The sequence below is a fragment of the Protomyctophum bolini genome (assembly GCF_963924005.1).
Source record: "Protomyctophum bolini genome assembly, chromosome: 6".
Taxonomy (NCBI): Eukaryota; Metazoa; Chordata; class Actinopteri; order Myctophiformes; family Myctophidae; genus Protomyctophum; species Protomyctophum bolini.
The window spans coordinates 46599274-46618020 of NC_137867.1; the positions used below are offsets into that span (position 1 = coordinate 46599274).

Here is an 18747-nt window from a genome sequence, read left to right on the forward strand (position 1 = left end):
AAATAAAGGCAGGAGACACAAACACTATTTGTTTTGTCTTTCTTCTTATAAATTATTTGATCGGCACCAAAACATTGTGTTCATTGTCATGATTTGTCACGATCCGAGTTGGCTTTGTCCGCGGCGTAACCGTCTTTAAATAAATACTTTAAGAACAGCCTATGGGGAAAAATGCATTGCGATTCATTTCCTGGGCCACGTTCTGAAAGGGGGAGGGACTGCGACGCTCTATAGATCCATCTTATAAACATAAGATGGGTGGTGTGTGTGTGTGTGTGTGTGTGTGTGTGTGTGCGTGTGTGTGTGTGTGTGTGTGTCATGGCGTCTACCTCATGCCTGAAGGGGCGAGGCGGGCGACCCGGAGCAGTGGAAGTGAACCGTCTGCCAGCGCCCGTCTCGGCGGTGCCACACCCTCGTCTCCTCCGATTGGTTGGAGCGCGGGCGGCCCTGGCCGTCCACGAACTGCGTGAGGCGGATGTAGGCGATGCAGGCGGCGTCCTCGCCCACGATGTGGACGTGGGGGTTCAGGATGGTGGTGTGGATGGGACGGCTGTTTTTGGACAGGACTGGACGCGGTGGAGAGAGGAGAGGAGAGGAGAGGAGAGGAGAGGAGAGGAGAGGAGAGGAGAGGAGAGGAGAGGAGAGGAGAGGAGAGGGAAGAGGAGGAGGGAGCAGAGGGGAAGGGAGGAGGAGGAGGAGGAGAGGAGGAGGAGGAGGGAGTAGAGGGGAAGGGAGGAGGAGGAGTAGAGGGGAAGGGAGGAGGAGGAGGGAGTAGAGGGGAAGGGAGGAGGAGGAGGAGGAGGAGAGGAGGAGGAGGGAGGAGGAGGAGAGAGGAGGAGGAGGGAGTAGAGGGGAAGGGAGGAGGAGGAGTAGAGGGGAAGGGAGGAGGAGGAGTAGAGGGGAAGGGAGGAGGAGGAGGGAGTAGAGGGGAAGGGAGGAGGAGGAGGAGGAGAGGAGGAGGAGGGAGGAGGAGGAGAGAGGAGGAGGAGGGAGTAGAGGGGAAGGGAGGAGGAGGAGTAGAGGGGAAGGGAGGAGGAGGAGTAGAGGGGAAGGGAGGAGGAGGAGGGAGTAGAGGGGAAGGGAGGAGGAGGAGGAGGAGAGGAGGAGGAGGGAGGAGGAGGAGAGGAGGGGGGAAGGAGGAGGGAGGGGGGGGAGGAGGAGAGGAGAGGAGAGGAGAGGAGAGGAGGGGAGGAGGAGGAGGAGGAAGAGGAGGAGGGAGCAGAGGGAAAGGGACAAGATTTGTAGAAGAAACAAGAACAAAACAATGTGCATTTTTAACTCCCTTCATTATAAACTAAGGGGTCGTTTGATGTCATCCTATAGGCGATCTAGGACTTTTATAAAAGGTCGTCCAATGTCGCTCTAGGCATAGAATGAGTTTTAATTTAGGGGTGTAACGATTCATTTTAACTACTTAAAAAGGCAGGTGATTTCTGTCGCACTGCGAAAATAGTTGCCCTACAAGCTCACATCGTGCCATGAACTTGTAGAACTAATTAAATACATCCATAACAACCCCAGTAAAAAAAAAAGTCCAGAGAGCAGTCTGCCTTACGGTTGTCAAAGTAGAATCTATGGAAGTCCATGCCCTCCACCAGGTTTCCCAGCCCCTCCGGCTCAAACGATGTCAGACCAGGATCACAGATCTTCCTGCAAACAACCCACACACATTACACATTACAGTATAGTTGCGAACGCAGTGAGCACTTACTATGAGACCTAGCAGATCATGTCTGTCTGTCTGTCTGTCTGTCTGTGTGTCTGTCCCGCTATACGTCCAAATATGGAGTGTGTTGCATCAGCAATCACTCAGCTCCATATATGGGCACAAAAGGGGCCAGGTCCACATATACAGTAACAGCGGGACAGACACACAGACAGACAGACAGACATACAGACAGACACACAGACGTGTTCGCTTCCCGCGTTTGCGCGTCTTACTGGTATACATACAGTAAAGTATTCATAAAACCAACCATACACATTACAGTATAGTATACAGTAAAGTATTCATAAAACCAACCATACACATTACAGTATAGTATACAGTAAAGTATTCATAAAAACAACCATACACATTAAAGTCACATCCACAAGTATTCATAAAAACCAACCAGACACATTAGAGTCACCATCCAAACACACAAGGCTTCATAGGCATGCATAATACTGTGTAGAAGACGAACCGATAAACATTATTTTGGGCATATGTGGCCTCACAAAAAAAAACAAATGCAGTAATCCTGGTCTCTATACTGCCTCCCCCTGGCCAGCCGGGGCGCCTGATGGAGGGGAAAGGAACTGGTCTCTATACTGCCTCCCCCTGGCCAGCCGGGGCGCCTGATGGAGGGGGAAAGGAACTGGTCTCTATACTGCCTCCCCCTGGCCAGCCGGGGGCGCCTGATGGAGGGGAAAGGAACTGGTCTCTATACTGCCTCCCCCTGGCCAGCCGGGGCGCCTGATGGAGGGGAAAGGAACTGGTCTCTATACTGCCTCCCCCTGGCCAGCCGGGGTGCCTGATGGAGGGGAAAAGGAACTGGTCTCTATACTGCCTCCCCCTGGCCAGCCGGGGCGCCTGATGGAGGGGAAAAGGAACTGGTCTCTATACTGCCTCCCCCTGGCCAGCCGGGGCGCCTGATGGAGGGGAAAAGGAACTGGTCTCTATACTGCCTCCCCCTGGCCAGTCGGGGCGCCTGATGGAGGGGAAAAGGAACTGGTCTCTATACTGCCTCCCCCTGGCCAGCCGGGGCGCCTGATGGAGGGGGAAAGATATATGTGTTCCTTCCACGCGCTACGTCCGACCAGAGAAACCCCCCCCCCCCCCCCTTTCAGGTGAAAAGAAGGGGCTCATGCGTTGAAGGAAGCATGAGGTCAGTTCATTGCTCTCCCCAGTTTGGCGGAGGGAGTGTAGAGCGACACATGGGTGGAAAAAATGGGTTACAAAATTGTGGGTTACAAAATTATGAATAGAAAAAAAAAATGAATGTGACTATAGGGTTTTGACGTAACGTGGACGTAATATACAGTGGGAATTCTCCAACCAGGGCTTTGGTTTTTTTTCCCTCTAAAGTTTTATCCCACGATTTTGTAACCCAGTTTTCTTTTCACCCAGTGCCAATTATCTAATGTAAATCCTGGGCGCTACACTTCCTCTGCCAACCTGGGGGGGGGGGGCAGCGGACTGACCTCATGCCTCCTTCTATGCATGAGGAGTCCAAGCTGCTTCTTTTCACCTGACAGGGGGGAGTTTCCCCAGTTGGACCTAGCATGTGGAAGGGACACGTTATTCCAACCAGTTCCTGGACGGACGTTCGCTAACACAACAGTCGGAGATTGACGGTTTGGTAGGGTTAGCCTTTAGTCATGGCTGCCAGTTCCCACCCGATGTTGGGCGGGAGTCCAGACTGCTCCGGATCATACTGAATGACCGCTAGCTTACACAGCGTCTTCAGACTAGGACTCAAGTCTAAGACGGACAGTTCATTGGGTTTGACGTATCCTCCGACAAAGACGACACAGTCCCCCACTACGCAGCAGCACATCCCATGGTCCCCAGACGGGGTCCCCCCTTCTCTCTTGGGCTCGACCTTCTTCCAGGAGAAGGTCTCTATATTGAATTTCCACAGATCGCTGAAGGTCTGACCCTTTTTATAGCCGCCAAATACATACAACTCCCCGTTGTAGGTAAAAGACGAGTGACCCTGGCGTCCAACCGGATGAGGCTGTGGAGAAGGCGTGGTCAGCCAGGAGTTGCTCTCCGTGTCAAACACACTGACGTCGTTGATGACGTCGGTCCCCCAGCCCCCCAAAACAAACATCTTTGTCCCGATGACGGTTGCAGAGTGACCATATCGGGCTTCTGGTAGCGAGCCGCTGGTGTTAATCAAAGACCAGAGCATGGTGCTGGTGTCCAACTTATAGATGTCACGAGTGGTCGACGATGGCGGACAGGTGATTCCTCCATAGATAATCATAGCCTTCCCAACCACGCAGGCCGAGTGGAATTGTCTCGCCTTCGGCACGGTCCCAGAGACGTCGGGTGTGAACCACCTGTGGGCGTCGACATCGAAGGCATAAAGCATGTCGCAGTGATGATTCGGCCCTCCCCAGATGTACACGACGGTATCAATCAGCACAGCTGTGTGCCTCTCGTAATGCACCGGGACCTGGAAGTGATCCCAGCGCATCCCGGGCGTCGCTGGGGCCAACTTCCTCCAGCGCAAAGACACCGTGTTGAAGACGTGCACCTCCATCAGGTCAGTCGCGTTGCAGTCGGCGAAGGCGAACAGCTCGTGCTCCACAGCGACAACGGCGTAGCCGCGTCTGCCCCGCAGCAGAGCCACGTCTGTACGGAGCGCCCAGCAGAACATTTCTCACACTTGTAAATCTATTCGGGATTTCTTTTAAACTCTTGTAAAAACAACATATAGTCCTAATGTGTTGAATGACTGTAGTGTGCATCATCACTTATATGAGCTTCTGTCTCACGCAAAGTGTGACGATTACGTGAAGCCGATCATTTGAGTCAACCAATCAAGGCGATGACGTTGCTCTCCTAATATGGCAAATTTGATCGCGACAGTTTTTAGTTCACTAAATCTACAGCTTATTTTTGTTGGCAAAATATTATTTTGGCGGTGCCTTGATGGCTTTGTAATGGCAGGTTTTACATTTGGTTGTATGCTGAAAATAGTGCTATTTTCAGATCCATAAAATGACTTTTCTAAAACGGAACAGTCCCAATACTTGATTCTGATGGGTGTCTCCGGGGCGGCCTTGTGAAGACAGCAAGCGCCTCCTCCTCCTCCTATTCCCTCGCTCTGAGAGCAGCTGTTCGCTAAGTTGCTATGCTACCGCTTTTGACATTTGATGTTCACAGACATGGAGTGGTTCACTTCACCCCCCCCACCCCCCCCCCCCCCTGTCTGTCAGCTCTGCTGATGGACACAGCAGCTGGTTGATCCACAGACCAGCGGAGCTCTCACTGGATCACAACTCGCTCATTGGCCAGGGGTGTCGGTCGCCCCCACACCTACCTCGCTCAGACACACTCGTCATCAGGGACGTGCAGAGAGTGTTAGGGCTGTATTTTGCGTGTCTTAACCCATTCTGACCTGAGATCAGATTCATACGAGGTTTCCACTGGCCAACACACTGGTCTGATTAACCCATTCTGACCTGAGATCAGATTCTAAAAATGTCAGTCGTTCTTCAAATTTTTCAAAAATAGCAGACCTACGTACAAGCTCGTAGCGCGCCACTCGGTGGCGCGCTATGAGCTTGTAGATCTGCTATTTTTCAATAGCTAAAGCATAACATGATGTTAACACCAAAACGGGTTCCCGGTCAGAATGGGTTAAGTACCAGGTCTTATTACCTAACTTGAGTAAACTAAAGACCTGGAGGCGTGATCAATGCCCTTTGGCTATTCTGAGTGGCCAAAGAGCATTGATCACGCCTCCAGGACTTTAGTTTACTCAAGTTAGGGAATAAGACCTGGTACTTAAGACACGCAAAATACAGCCCTTAGAGAGGTAGGGGCTGACATCCCGTAAGACGGCACTTTTAGACAAAAAATATATAGCAAAAATAGCAGATCTACTAGCTCACAACGCGTCGCGCTGCGACACGTTGAGAGCTTGTAGATCAGCTATTTTCGGGGCACTCTTTTATTTAGCTAGTGGAGATATAACCTCATGATCAGCTCTGTAGCAGTGGCCCGGCGAACTGTGTTCTTCTGGATCGGACCAGTGAAGAAACACGGGGAAGGTTGCCGTAATATTAGAGAAGTTGATGGGTGGCTCTTCCAAGAGAGATGTTGTGCTCTCATTAGAAGGCAGGTGTTAGTGCCATCGAGCCGTTTCTCTAATTTCTTTGAAAAGTAGTAGAATCGGCTCGACGGTCGCCCTAAATATTTTTACTTTGAACCTCTTCTCTCGCGCTCGCCTAAGGGGGGGGATGTTGAAGACCCTTGTCCTATGCTGTTGTACCGTCAAATAAACATAAGACAAGTTTGGAGACAGCTGCTATGTGCACAACAATAATAATCCTTTGGTATACTCACGCGTACGCCTCAAAGTCTCCATTGTTGACCGCTTCAATCAGCTGCTCTGTGATTTTGATAATCTCCTGTTTGCGCGCTGCGGAGAAACACACACTGTCAGAGAGGGACAGCGCTTCCATCTCACAAGCCCACACACACCCACTCACTCACAACGGACTTCACACACACATCCCCACACCCAACTGACTCCACACACACACACACACAACCCCACACCCAACTGACTCCACACAAAACCAGGTCCACAGCTAACTGACCAACCACTTCACACGACCAAAGACACTTCCACAGCACCGCACGCGCACACCCCTGTCTGTTGCCATGTCTGCTTATTATAAGCGACTTTAGGCTTGTTGTTTTCTGTATACAATTATATTGGTACAGTAGGTGCAGGTTGCGTTTTTTTCATGGGCTTTGTTTTAAAAAGGTAAAAAAAAAAAAAAAAGTGACTAGTCGCTTCTTTTGGGCTTCTTTTCATAGACCTGGTTACTTATATCTATTGCAAACTCTGGCAACACTGACGTGTGCGCGTGCACACACACACACACACACACACACACACGCACACACACACACACACACGCACGCACACACACACACACACACACGCACGCACACGCACACACACACACACACACACACACACACACACACACACACACACACACACACTTTCCTAATCTGCAGATTAGTGAAACGCTGAGGTCCCATAATTCCATGAATCACTGATAGTCATGTGATCCTTCAGTGTTGTGTGAGGTCACTGCTGCTCATTAATGCACAATATGTACAGTAAACTGTTTACTGTACATATTGTAATGTTTGACTTCTAACTGTTTATATGATGTTTTACATAGCATCGTCTGTCATTGTTTCCATGAATTGAGTACAAATAAAGGACCCTAATAGATAGAATAGGAGAAGCAGTATATAGAAAGAGAAGCTCTTTGTCAACAATTCTGTCTGATTATTCAGAAAATCTCTCAGTTACAAGATCGGACGAGAGATCTATAACAAGTTAACAACAGGCTTTCTTGGGTTTAAATCCTCTAATAGCAGAACTGTGTGTGTGTGTGTGTGTGTGTGTGTGTGTGTGTGTGTGTGTGTGTGTCTGTGTGTGTGTGTGTAAGTAACTAACCTTTCACATCTTCATCTTCAATTGTGGCATTACTACTGTCAGACGATCCCTACAGTGACACAGGGACATGGAATTGATTTTAAACATGTGCATCAGTGTGCGCACACACACACACACACACACACACACACACACACACACACACACACACACACACACAGTACATCATTTCATGTTGCATGCTTAACATTAAGGTATCCAAAGTGATGTTATTTAACACCACAACAGAACCCTTTTTCACGGCCGCCATATCGCCATACCTGTTAGTGTACGCAGTATAGAGTAATGTTACATCCAGTGTACTGTACTGTATGTCATATTCTTTTGAATAGTTTTTAATGTAGTTCCAGTCACATGTTAGTCCCCTGGAACGTTGTAGTGTTATAGTTCTAGCCTGGGCAGCATTCCTTTTCTGGTTTACGATCCGGTCATGGAGCAGGTGATATCGCTATACGTCATGTTGTAGTCATTGTTTGTATCAGTCAGGAACAATCAATCTGGAACTTCCTTTTCCCTCAAACCGATTCTTCTCAATAAAAGCCTCAAGGCTACGAGAGCTTTTATTGTTGTTATTAGTCCGGTTTGAGGGTTCCTGCCTGATGACTACAATGAAAACAATGACTACAACATGACGTAACGATAGCATCCTGAGGACTACAAAACAATACTACAACATGACGTAACGATATCATCCTGATGACTACAAAACAACACTACAACATGACGTAACGATAGCATCCACTCCAGACCGGTTCACACGGCAATTTTGTAACACAGACTATAGGCTTTCCTCCAAGGTGGAAAGCCTGGTGACGCGAGGTTAGTGTCGTCTCGTTTTAGTCGGCTAAATATAAGATTTTAACTCGACTAAATCTACGGTTAACTAAAATGTATATTGGCATTTTAGATAACCACTCTACCTTCTGAGCCACTATTACAGTAGTGTCCTGACAATATGGCTGATATATGTGAAAAGTGTAAATTCTGCCAAAGCACAGAAAAACAAAACAACACTAAAAAAACCACCTGGAACCAAGTGTGATTCAACAGCATCTCGTCTATTGACTGAGCCACGTGTTGGTTGGAATGGACGGACATATAGGGCTGTATTTTGCGTGTCTTAAATACCAGGTCTTATTCCCTAACTTGAGTAAACTAAAGACCTGGAGGCGTGGTCAATGCTCTTTGGCCACTCAGAATAGCCAAATGGCATTGATCACGCCTCCAGGTCTTTAGTTTACTCAAGTTAGGGAATAAGACCTGGTACTTAAGACACGCAAAATACAGCCCATAGAATCATAGATTCTTCATATAATTCACTGTATGGTTCCCATGAAGCGTTTTAGCTCAAAACCCAAAAGAGTAATTAGCCCTTCATCCTAAATCCCACCCGCAAAAGCGATTGTCCAATCCCAATCCCAAATAGTTTAGCAACGGTTGCTATGCTAGGTCAAGCTTTCTTCGCTGCTAACATGCCTATTGGACAAGGATGGGTTGGGGAGGGACTTAGTGAAGGTCGAATTAGACGTTTGCCCGGGACCCGCACAGAGTAGACCCCAGTGTGGGAAACAGTGTGGTATATATAAAGGTTATGTTCATGTACTGAATATGCCATTTTTGACAATAAATATACAAATCAGTCAATCAGCTCTCAGCCAATAGATCAGGACTGCACACATCACCTAGCAGGCGGAGCTAGCAGCAGTGTTGAACTGTGCAGTCGCCGGTTGGTTTATTTAAATGCGTTAAAAAAGGTTTCATGACAGCAAATTTCCATTTTATTTATTTATTTATTATATGTGTTTTCAGACCTCAATTACACCCCATTGACCCCAATAACCGGAACTGTAATTTTGAACATTTTCTTTTGCAATGCCCCTGGACTTTGATGTCCATTAAATCCTTTAGTTTTAATACATGTTTGAAGGACACTGATAAAGACTTTTAGACTTTTAACCCATTCTGACCTGAGATCAGATTCATACGAGGTTTCCACCTGGACACACACTGGTCTGATTAACCCATTCTGACCTGAGATCAGATTCTAAAAAATGTCAGTCGCTCTTCGATTTTTCAAAAAATAGCAGAACTACAAGCTCGTAGCGCGCCACTCGGTGGCGCGCTACGAGCTTGTAGATCTGCTATTTTTCAATACCAAAATGGGTTCCCGTTCAGAAAGGGTTAAAATAGTTCAAATAGCTACAAGCTCACAACGTGTAGATGTAGATTGGCTAGTTGAACTATTTTAAAATGATTTTCAAAATAGTTTAAAAAAAAAAGGCAAATAAGTTTAGGGATAAGAGATAAGGGTTGCGCAAGATGGAGCCCCATATGTTTTGTAAAACCAGCATGTCATGAAACCATTCATTTAAACACAAAAGAGCCGCATCGGACATCTGAGCCCACACACACAGCATTATATTATTATTATGTTACTTAAAGCGCAATGCATGTTAGGAAAAACACATTTCCGATGACTTTCGGAAAGGCAGATCTATAACTACAAATTGCCGTCATTCCGAGCTTCGGGATGGCGGTCCCAGAACTTTTCCTCAGAACCAGTGGCATCCTCCAAGATGTCACTGACTTTCCAAAACTACACAGTTCGGGAATCCATTCCGAACTTTTTTAGGAGATATTTTCCGAGTATATATATAAACGGTATATTGCGCTTTACAGTAAGTCAGTCACATGTTCACAGGAACCACCAACAGAGTGACAGCAGCACACAGATCAAATGTCCAGAGAGATACTAGTACAGTGCAGATGTTCAGAAGAAAAACAAATACGCCAAAAGAAGGCGGGGTCTAATAAGGGCGTGGCTCCCCATGTCGATGTTGTACTTAGACGGTCTGTGATGTCACACTATGACAGTGGTTCTCAAAGCCAATCAGAGCCGAGAGCTGTCGCTCGAACGAGAGGCCTGATCTGCGGTAAGTCATTGATATAATGTAATCAATTAATAGGAAGCTATAAAACACCTAAAAAGGCGTCATTCTCTCTGCGGGATTACATTAAAAAGACGTTAATTAAGTCTTTGGTCAAATAAGAGTTAAAAGTGATTTAAAAAATATTTGCGGCGTTTTCAAAGCATGTCTATATTTAAACGATCAATCAATGAATTGTGTTACGGCTGGGATCAAAATACTTACACTTAAATATTAATGTTATCTTATATAAATAAAATCGTAGTGTTTGCCAATTATTTGGGGGCCCATATTATGCTCACAGCCCACCAGTGGGACCTGGCCCACAGGTTGAGAATCGCTGATCTATACGACATATGATTCCATATTTTGGTCAACATTTCAGCCCAGTCAGTCCAATCCGTTGTCTTCCGTTCAAAGAAATATTTAAACAAATACAGATAAAACGTAAGTGAACAAAAGCTACTTGGCATACCGGCAGCAGGCGCAAGAAATGCTGGTGCCGATCGACTGGCTGAGTGGTTTGCAATATTGTTTGAAAGACGGACGGACAGACTCACAGACCCATTTCTAGACGCCTTGCCAACCTACAGAAGTAGCCTTGCCGAGCCATGAGGCCCATAGGGCAGGAGCCTATCTCCTGTTTCTGTAGCCATGAGGCAGCTTGATGTACAAGTACACCCCCTGGACATGACGCTAGTATGTCGCAGGGACTTACCCCCAATCCAACCCTTGATGCTGAGTGTCAAGCAGGGAGGCACTGGGTCTCCCTGCTCCCACTGAGTCTTTTTAGAGTCTTTGGTATGACCCGGCCGGGGATTGAACCCCCGACCTCCCAGTCTCAGGGCGGACACTCTAACCACAAGGCCACTGAGCTGGTTTAACCTACAGAGCCACGCCGTTAACACAGACCTTCTCCAAAACACAGCTCGATCTAAACCGTACGTAGTACGTACACACAACTACAGAAAGAGTGGAAATCAAGACGGATGGATAGTATACAGTACACACATGACCAGGGTGAACATTACATGGAAATGGGAGGTGGGGGGTTAGAAGGATGTATACCTTGACCACTGGTTTATGGATAACTGTAGTCTGTGGCTCCTAGAGGAGGGATACGGAGGGACGGACAGACAAAGACAGACAGAAAAGATAATGGACGGACATCATAGTACAACAACAGAAGGACGCACAGTAGAGACATGAGAGAGAGAGATGTCTTTGAGATGACAAGGTGATGAAGTGGTCGTCTTTCCAGCTAAATCATTCCTGTGGCTTATTGAGCTTGACCAAAGTAAGTAACACAAGAACAAACAATCTGCTCACAGGATGTTTCTCATCCAATATATTACATCTAAAGTGTCCCTTTGCTTCCTGTATATCTCTCCTGTCCGGAGGAAACCGCATAACTCCAAAATGTTTGTTTTTTTCCAGGAAATGAAAAATATATATTTTTTTAAGGAAATGAATAAAACCTTATATATTTTTTTAAACGATGCATTACTGCCTCATCAAAGTTGGTGTTGTGACATTAGGTATTGTCAAGTATACTTGCATGAGAAGGATATGGGGACTATAGGTTGGTGGAGGGTGTGTAGAGCCCAGGATCACATTAGATGATTGACACATGGGATTGAAAAATGGGTTACAAAATTGTGGGATAAAAAATATATATTAAAAAAAAAAGAAAAAAAAAAGGAGAGAGGTGGTGGAGTTAGCTGTTTTAGCAGACAGTCTGAGGGTCCGATGGAGTTAAGAGGTTTCGTCCAATGCGCATTGGTTCCTCCGGACAGCAACGATATTATATATATACACAATGCAGATGGATAGATGGTATGTCAGAACATCAACGGTGACATGGAGGGGATGGCAGGGAAAGGACAGGTCACGGGGGTCACTCAAATACTTTATGTTCCAGGGTGCACTCAGCAAGTTTGATTCCTTTAAGACTTTATTTTTTTTCTTTTTGGCCTAAAAGTTGGAGCTAGAGGAAATGCCGTTCCAGAAAATCAACAATTTCCATGTCGGACCAGACACGGCAATAATATCTGTGATCTACAAGCTCGTGCATCAGCTACTATCTCTGGCGTACAACACCGCCGGGCCGCGCAACTGAAGTTGTTACTTTTCAGGACGCAACATTCAAACGTAGCGAAAGCATAGCAGATCTACAAGCGACGCGTTTGGAGCTTGCAGATCTGCTACTCTTGACTCTTTGGTGTGCCACTGCAGTACGATCAAGTAGGGCTGTTCATTGTTTTTTTAATATGGAGATAGGAATAGGTTTCTTTCGCCAACAGCAACAATATGTATATTTATTAGGCATAACCCGTGCATGACGGAGGGGAAAGGAACTGGTTGTAATAACGTGTTCCTTCCAGGCGCTACTAGCTCCAACCGGGGAAACCCCCCCCCCCCCCCCACCCCCTGCCAGGTGAAAAGAAGCGGCTTGGACTCCTCACGCATTAAAGGAAGCATGAGGTCAGTCCGTTTCTCCCCCCAGGTTGGCAGAGGGAGTGTAGAGCCCAGTATTACATTAGATAATTTACACTTTGGGTGAAAAGAAATGGGTGAGATAAAATCAAAAGAAAACAGGCATACAGTATATAACCTGTGCATGCACCAACTCACAATGCTCTCTCTCGTTCTCACACACATACAGTAATAATAATAATAATAATAATAACTTAGATTTATATAAGTACCAGTGAAGTGTGAATTAAGTGACATGAGATGCATTGGTGGGATGCGGCGCGGCATAGATGCATGCATGCAAACGGTACCAGGGAAGTACCAGTGGTACCAGTGTAGCATGCATACGGTCCCAGGGAAGTACCAGTGGTACCAGTGGTACCAGTGTAGCATGCATACGGACCAGGGTAGCGGTGGGTGCGGAGGAGGATCCTTTGACACTGGTGACTGTGCTGCTTTTCATGCTGTTTGCCACTTGCTGTGTTGCAGGGAACACAAAAGGGTTAAATTAGAACAACAACAACAACACAATAGAAACAGGGAAGTTGTGGTGCCATAGCTGGAAAGAGAACAGAACCGTGTGTGTGTGTGTGTGTGTGGGGGGGGGGGGTCCTTTATTTGGATAACACAGTGGAGGGTGACAGGATATATTTCCATGTGACGCAAATCACGCAATATATAATCTTGAATAAATGCAGAAAAAGACATCTTGTGCCCGCAGCTGTTCACGAGATCAGCCCTGGGGACAGACAGACACACGGACGGACGGACACACACGCACGCTAGTATGCATTTACAGTTCCTGCAGTACTTTGGATTTGACAAATCTCAGCATTACTGGGACTTCTAAATTCTATTCTCAAGACATCCTATACAGACCATTACATTTAATTACTGAGATATCGTCACACCTGTCTCGACAGAGAGCAGTGTAGCACTGACTCCCAGAGAGGGCTGGGGGGGGGCTGGGGGGGGGGGGCTGGCAGTACACTGAGGGAGAGAAGAGCTGGAGTTACGTAATGGCAGATTAATCATCTGCATGGTGAGATATAATCTGGGATTATAGACTCACAGAGAGAGAGAGAGAGAGAGAGAGAGAGAGAGAGAGAGAGAGAGAGAGAGGGTGCGTTCGGAAATGCACCCTGAACGCACTGGTGTGCTCTGTTGTCGTTCGTTTATTCAGTGCACTCAGTGCGTTGTCGTTCGAAAATCCAGTTGCTCTGCGCAATCCGGGTGTGCCGAGTGCCCGCACTGAGCGACCCTTACCCTGAAGCTGGGGTCGTCCACTGAGCGACCCTAACCCTGAAGCTGGGGTCGTCCACTGAGCGACCCTACCCCTGAAGCAGGGGTGGTCCACTGAGCGACCCTAACCCTGAAGCTGGGGTCGTCCACTGAGCGACCCTACCCCTGAAGCAGGGGTGGTCCACTGAGCGACCCTAACCCTTGAAGCTGGGGTCGTCTGGTGTGATTGCGTCACAGCTGTGGTCGTTCGTAAATAAGGCACACTAAACGCACTCTGTGACGTCACCACCCACCACACTCAACCAACTGACCACATTCCCGGTGTGCATTTCCGAACGCACCCAGAGAGAGAGAGAGAGAGAGAGAGAGAGAGAGAGAGAGTTGAGTGGCTGCAGCAGAGGTCATTATGGGTGAAGAGATGCAGGGTCGTTAGACTCGTTATAGAGGTTGAGAATCACCTGTTGTAGATTCCAGTGAATCCAGTCAAACTGACACAAACGTTTAAGTCTATACTAGTGAACAAAGCTCCTGTAGTGCTCTCGATGTGACGACCGTCACATCCGTGCACACGTAGACCTCAAAGAGGGATTCAGCCCCTGCCCTTTTACCCGTCTGTAAAACAACTGCCCTTTTACCCGTCTGTAAAACAACTGCCCTTTTACCCGTCTGTAAAACAACTGCCCTTTCCAGACCATGAATGCAGCAGCTATAGGTGAGAGAAATGCAAATGCCACCTCCTTTTCTTTCCATGCCACGCCGGGCGGAAGGCAACATTCAGTCTCCTGAACTTGAACATAGTATTTTGCGTTGAACAAAAATTGTTTAGAAATCCAATGTCGTTACACCGCATCTCCGCTAGCTAAAGAGCTTGTAGATCACCAGCTGATCTACAAGCTCTCAACGCGTCGCAGCGCAAAAGTGCCCTCTTACGGGATGTCAGCCCCTAGCCCACTGCACGTCCCTAGACCATGCAGTCTGATGCAAAGATAAAACATGTCGTTTAGATTGCATGGTATTTAGACAGATGCTATAGGTTCATTTGTTTACACGGCAGTCTAAAAAAATTACAGATTTTTTATATTAGTTAGACTGATGACAGGTTCCTGGTTCCTTTGGAGATCACTGAGGCGCTACACTGTCTCTCTGCATGTGATGTTTGCCTTGCTTATTGTAATGTATGTCGCGCTCTGGATAAAGAGCGTCTCCAAAATGCCTACATTGTCGAATTGTAAGAGTATCTACTCATGTAAGAGTATCAACTCATGTAAGAGTATCTACTCATGTAAGAGTATCTACTCATGTTGTAGAGTATCTACTCATGCACAAATCCACAAAAAAGGTACTGCTGGTGGAAAACACAGTTCCCAGTGGAAAGACACCCACACACACACAGACACAGACACACACACACACACACACACAGACATAAAGACACCCACACACAGACATTTGCAACAAGAAATATCACAAGCAAGGTCCACCGCACGCACGCATGCATCGCCGCACGCACACACGCGTGCACACGCACACACACACGCACACGCACACACACACACACACACACACACACACACACACACACACACACACAGTACCCTGGGGTGAAATGATAGCTAACTCCAAACAAACACCACAGGAAAGCAGAGAGCAGTACACAAGGAGGAGGACAAAGAAGAAGAAATGATGGCATAGGCCTACATATATTACATACCGGTATATATATATTACATATATATTATATATATATATATATATATATTATATATATATACTGTACATATGTTGTCACCTCAGATCACATCACTAGTGTTTACACCACCGTTTGACTGTCATTGAAACCAGGAACCAGGAAACCAGGAAACCAGGAACCAGGAAATCACGCGATCGCAAAAACCAGCTCCCACGTTACTGCACTTTTAGAAATGACATCATCTCGGCATCTTTGTCTTTTTTGCCTTTGTTACGACAGACTCGGACAGAGTACAGCATCTTGCAATGGGTCTGGTCCACAAGATTTGATACACCACCAAGATACTCATGTATACCTGTCTAGATACTTCCTTAATGTCAACAAAGTCCACATACCCACAACACCAGAGGGAGTGCAACAAACCATGTGCAACCTAGCCTGGATCCAGCCCAAAGACCTCGCCCACTCTCTGAGTGGACTGCATCTCTTGCAGCTTCAAGAAAGCTATACAGTCTGATAATCAGGCTGTATATGTGCAACCCAGATTCGGCACAAACAAGCGACTCAATTATTTTCGCTCCTATGTGCCACCAAAATGTGGAACGCCCTACCAACAGTCATTAAGCCATGCAAATCCATTGACTCCTTCAAAATCGCTCTCAAAGGGACAGCCGCAAATTTGAAACTGGCCTCCCGTAAAACCTTTTTTTACCTCCTCTAGGATGATTTCCTGGGTTTTTTTTGCTATATAGAGTGTATTTGTACGTCTCTAATTGTTATTGATGAATTCAACATGGGGGGCCCTATTGTAAACAAGTGCAATGCTTTATGGTGTCGTCCACAGTTAACAGTTTTGTTTTGAGTTGTGCTTGAAATGTACAGTACTGTAATTATCCAATAAAATGCATCAATCAATCAATCAATCAAATAAATGTAAGTATAGTGAAGTGTGAAAGCCGAGTGATCAAATGACAGGAGGAGAGACGTCACCCTTACCTTGACATCCACCTTCTTGTTCAGGAGACTCTTGGCTGCTGCAGAGAGACAGAAGGACACACGGTCAGACGGGAGGGTGCACATGATCACCGCACCGCACCGCACACACCTTTAGTTCTGTTCTCAACGGACACACACCTTTAGGTCTGCTCTCAACAGACACACACCCTTAGGTCTGCTATCAACAGACACACCTTTAGGTCTGTTCTCAACAGACACACACCTTTAGGTCTGCTATCAACAGACACACACCTTTAGTTCTGTTCTCAACGGACACATACCTTTAGTTCTGCTATCAACAGACACACACCTTTAGGTCTGCTATCAACAGACACACACCTTTAGGTCTGTTCTCAACAGACACACACCTTTAGGTCTGCTATCAACAGACACACACCTTTAGGTCTGTTCTCAACAGACACACACCTTTAGGTCTGCTATCAACAGACACACACCTTTAGGTCTGTTCTCAACAGACACACACCTTTAGGTCTGCTATCAACAGACACACACCTTTAGGTCTGTTCTCAACAGACACACACCTTTAGGTCTGCTATCAACAGACACACACCTTTAGGTCTGTTCTCAACAGACACACACCTTTAGGTCTGCTATCAACAGACACACACCTTTAGGTCTGTTCTCAACGAACACACACCTTTAGTTCTGCTCTCAACGGACACACCTTTAGTTCTGTTCTCAACGGACACACACCTTTAGGTCTGCTCTCAACAGACACACACCCTTAGTTCTGCTCTCAACGGACACACACCTTTAGGTCTGCTCTCAACTGACACACACCTTTAGTTCTGTTCTCAACAGACACACACCCTTAGTTCTGCTCTCAACGGACACACCTTTAGTTCTGTTCTCAACAGACACACACCTTTAGGTCTGCTATCAACAGACACACACCTTTAGGTCTGCTCTCAACAGACACACACCTTTAGTTCTGCTCTCAACAGACACACACCTTTAGGTCTGCTATCAACAGACACACACCTTTAGGTCTGTTCTCAACGGACACACCTTTAGGTCTGCTCTCAACAGACACACACCTTTAGTTCTGCTCTCAACAGACACACACCTTTAGGTCTGCTATCATCAGACACACACCTTTAGTTCTGCTATCAACAGACACACACCTTTAGGTCTGCTATCATCAGACACACACCTTTAGTTCTGCTATCAACAGACACACACCTTTAGATCTGCTATCAACAGACACACACCTTTAGGTCTGCTATCAACAGACACACCTTTAGTTCTGCTATCAACAGACACACACCTTTAGTTCTGCTATCAACAGACACACCTTTAGTTCTGCTATCAACAGACACACACCTTAGATCTGCTCTCAACAGACACACCTTTAGTTCTGCTATCAACAGACACACACCTTTAGATCTGCTATCAACAGACACACACCTTTAGGTCTGTTCTCAACGGACACACACCTTTAGTTCTGCTATCAACAGACACACCTTTAGTTCTGCTATCAACAGACACACACCTTTAGATCTGCTATCAACAGACACACACCTTTAGATGTGTTCTCAACGGACACAGACCTGATGGTCTCTACCTTCTAAAAAGAAATCCTTCTCAAGACGATATCCTAATGTGACGCTCAGTGATGTGAAACGGTGGGAACAGTCGACTTATACCGCCCTCCTCTTAACTGCCCTTCAGGGGGGGGATAAATAATTATGGTGACATAATTCACCAGTCCCTCACTCCCTCCCTCCCTCTTCACACGCAAGGTGTCACAAATCTCTCTACACTTTAGATAGACTTTATGCTTTCAATAAATTATTTGTCACAAAATCCACACCTGCGTGTGCTCGCGCACACACACACGTGCGCGCACACAGCTGGGGGATAGAGTTGAAAGAGCATGTGGAAAGTGATGGGAGAAGCCTGTGTTCCTTAGTTATTCATGTCCTCACTGTATTGCATTACTGCTAGAAGACCCAGGCGGAAAAAAAAAAAAAAAAGTAAAGATTCTTACCTTGGCACGCAATTCAGAAGCACAAGAGAGAAGGAAAAAAAGCGATTAAAACAGTATAGTTGATAAATATCAGTGGCGTGCACAGATATACACTAGGGGGTGCTAGAGCACCACCTGCCCTTTGCCCTCTGGACAGCAATGTGCCCTTTTGTACAGTATGTGGACCATGGTGACGTTGATCAATTATTGATAAAAAAAAAGCTT

The 18747-nt window shown here is 46.5% G+C and overlaps 1 pseudogene across 1 annotated transcript in view; it reads right to left on the reverse strand.

The window, feature by feature from the left end:
• Positions 1 to 18747, reverse strand: part of LOC308317690 (calcium/calmodulin-dependent protein kinase type II subunit beta-like) — a 69374-nt pseudogene that overhangs the window by 4820 nt on the left and 45807 nt on the right. Inside the window, exons 14-18 of the transcript XR_013966203.1 lie at positions 16533 to 16570; positions 7203 to 7251; positions 6065 to 6140; positions 1556 to 1650; positions 330 to 566 (exon numbers count right to left, since the gene is read on the reverse strand). The product of XR_013966203.1 is annotated as a calcium/calmodulin-dependent protein kinase type II subunit beta-like (transcript). The remainder of the gene's footprint in view (positions 1 to 329; positions 567 to 1555; positions 1651 to 6064; positions 6141 to 7202; positions 7252 to 16532; positions 16571 to 18747) is intronic.